This window comes from Amblyomma mixtum, chromosome 3 (genome assembly GCF_055824585.1).
Source record: "Amblyomma mixtum isolate Tamu chromosome 3, ASM5582458v1, whole genome shotgun sequence".
NCBI lineage: Eukaryota > Metazoa > Arthropoda > Arachnida > Ixodida > Ixodidae > Amblyomma > Amblyomma mixtum.
Genome location: NC_143014.1, coordinates 103,265,102 through 103,268,302, shown reverse-complemented (window position 1 = coordinate 103,268,302; position 3,201 = coordinate 103,265,102). Strand labels below are relative to the sequence as shown.

Sequence of the window (3,201 nt, the reverse complement as noted above, 5' to 3'; positions counted from 1 at the left end):
AAAAAATGTTAAGAACATTACTTACGATTAAAATTAATAGCTTTTTTTTAATTCTGTCAACTTTTTCTAAAAAGAAAATCTTGAACAAAGTTCATAATACTTCGAAGTATTTTACGCAGCTGCATGACAGTGAAGCAGTATATCTGCCTATAAGTTTTTATTTATTGTGCAATCGTATATTACCCTTGCACGAAAGAACAGATTCACTTTTACCTTTGAATTTCTGCAGGTATAACTTCCAAACTCAATGAGCAGCACCTGATGGAACAAACATGAATTAATGACCTGTTCCAAATATCTGCACATCGTATAGCTACCATTGGGCGCTCTTCTTGTTAGAGCAGCAATGAGAGCAATGAGAACCTTACGCATGTGGTTCCCATTTTTGACTAAGCAAGATAAGAGTAGCTTCTGTGTCGTGCTAAACTATTTTTGCGAAACGTATTTCCTTTATTGCAGCTTTATATACAACTTTCCTTACCCGTCCGCTCTTTCTTGGTTAACGCAAGAGCGCCGTTTGGATGACCAAATATGGACAATACATTTAACGAAGCGAATTCGTTGCAGTTCAACGCACCATCTATTTCAGTAGTTTTATTTTCTTTGCCGTGAATTATTCAATTTATTCATTATTTTTGCAGCCTTATAACACACTAGGTGTCTCGTCGCGTTTCGATTAAAGCGGAGGATGTTATTTTGTTGATAGTTTTTAACGAGGCTGAGCGCACCCAAAACCAAATTCTAAAAGTAAGGGCGCTGAAAACGTGATTTTTTCTCATAGGAGATCACCGTAATATTTTATTTCGCGACTAGCCAAGCCATGGACAAGATGAGGATGACATTTACACAAATGTAGCAAGAGCATACAGTGGATATCAGCACGACGCGTACAGGACAATCACATCTGACGTGCAGGGTTCACGCTGTTTTTAGCGACGACGACGACGGCCGTAGCCCTTCTTGACACCAACAGGCCCGTAGCCATAGCTACCAAGTCCGGCTCCGAGCCCACCAAGTCCACCTCCCAGCCCTCCGTGTCCAACACCAACGCCTCCGACACCTACAACACCTCCGACACCTCCGACACCTCCGACGCCTCCAAAGCCTCCAAGGCCTCCAAGGCCTCCAAGACCTCCCAGCCCTCCCGCGTAACCACCTCCGAGGCCGGGTCCAAAGCCGCCTCCTAAGCCTGCGAGGCCGAGGCCATCACCCAGAGCAAGGCCTCCCAAGCCTGCAGCCCCGACACCGCCCAAGGCAGCAGCGCCAAGGACGCCGGCTGAATAGGTGACCACGGGCCTGATGGTGTGCGACACAGAAGCCACTGGCTGCCTAACATAGCTGACCACGGGCTTGGTGACATAGCCAACGCGCACCACGGGTTGCTTCACGTACGACACTGTAGCCACGGGCTTCGCGACGGCAACGGGTGCGGCCACAGCCACTGGCGCTGCAACAGCAACAGGCGCAGCCACGGGAGCTGCTACAGGCGCGGCCAGAAAGGGTGCGGCGCCGACGGCAAGCCCTGGCGCGAAGCCACCGAGGCCGACTCCTCCGAGACCGACGCCTCCGAGACCAACTCCTCCGAGACCAACGCCTCCGAGACCAACGCCTCCCAGCCCGAGGCCTCCTAGACCGGCGCCACCTAGCCCAACGCCTCCTAGGCCAGCGCCTCCAAGCCCGAGACCATTGAAGCCGAGGCCAGCAGCGCCGAGGCCAGGGCCGTAGCTGAGGCCGCCTACATCACCGGAGTAGGCGCATGCCACAAGCGCCGAGAGGAGCACGAGCTGCGTGAAGCAAGCGCCGCCAAAGAAAGCATATCGGTAAGAGCAGTGCAAAAATAAAGCGTCTGAGAAAAGCAGTGACAATACCACATTACAGCGTCGCAGCGACAGGGGTCACCTAGGTTAAAGCACGGTTTCAACGCGGCTCAGTGTATCTAATGTAAGAGCTCAACAACAATGTTATACACTAGAAACCTCAGACGTCACAGGTATGGTTTGTGTTATTAAGTCCAAGTGTCATTGTTTCTACACGACAACCACCGACAATGTACTGCAGCGGAAAAACTTCTTTCGAAGCTGAAGAAGCACTTGTCATACACTCCCTATTATCGCATCTCAATGCACGCCGACGGCACCAACACGTAATTACCTCGTTGACGTAAGCGACATGTCCCCACCTCTGGAGGTATCGGCCATGACATATATATGTCAATCAAGCCAGAGAAGCACTGCTCCATTCACTCCTGAAAAGAGGTAGCGCAACAACGCTGTGGTTGACTGCCTTGCTTTCAGTTAGCCAAACAACTGCAGATGCGTCCGCACTGGTGGTCAACGCCATTGCGAATGCACCCTATACCTGCCCTTGCGGCGTTTGGGAACACACAAGCGATACTCCAGCGTTGCGTTAAACGCGTTGCCATATGGGCCTGTCCTACGGCAGACCGCGTGTATATACTTACGAGGGTGTGCATGGCTGTTCTGGCAGTCTGTTCTTGGCAAACGTTATGAAAATGGTGCCGTGCCATCGACCTGTGCGCATCTTTTATACCGCCGCCTCGAAGACGTCATCCGAGAGCCTCCCATTCGGCGCAGATGCAGCGGCGGATCGAGGAGAGGGGGTCCTCGGATGAGCCCGGCCCACACTCTATGGAGCCAATAGTTTCAACTTTAAGTTCGGCACGTACGAGACTCCTTTGCAACACCCGCCGGCGAGGACGAGGATGCAAGCGCGCCACTTCTATATCCGTTCTCATCTCGCGACAACTGGGCTTTTTTCCCGCCATCTCTTCTGCGTCCGAGTACCCCTGACGCCGGTTCTTTCCGCTCTTCCGTCGCGGATCCCTTTGATACCTTCCTACAAGGGGCTGCTGATTTCAAACCTTCTCAGGTATGCACCGGGTGTTTCCTCGGCGCGCGTTTCCTGCTGCAAGGAGTTGTTTGGAACGATAGGGAACGGCCACATTCAATTACTAAGCGCTCGTAATGCGCGCTCCTCACGCTCTCGGGAATTTCTCGTTTCTTTCTATACACTGGGAAAGGGATACCCGCCCTCTCCCGGCCCCACGGTGTGGTCCCACTGGAAGGAAGCGTCGCTGCTGGCGAGCTGGAAGTGCCGGCACGCTTCTCTTGGCGAACGCGGATGTGACACTGCGAAGGCATGCAGCCGAGAGAGCAAGGCGGCATGCCGTCGCACCGGCCG

At 52.7% G+C, this 3,201-nt stretch overlaps 1 pseudogene; it reads right to left on the bottom strand.

The window, feature by feature from the left end:
* Positions 1-929: 929 nt before the first annotated feature.
* Positions 930-2,541, bottom strand: LOC149351202 (uncharacterized; annotated as a pseudogene).
* Positions 2,542-3,201: the final 660 nt, after the last annotated feature.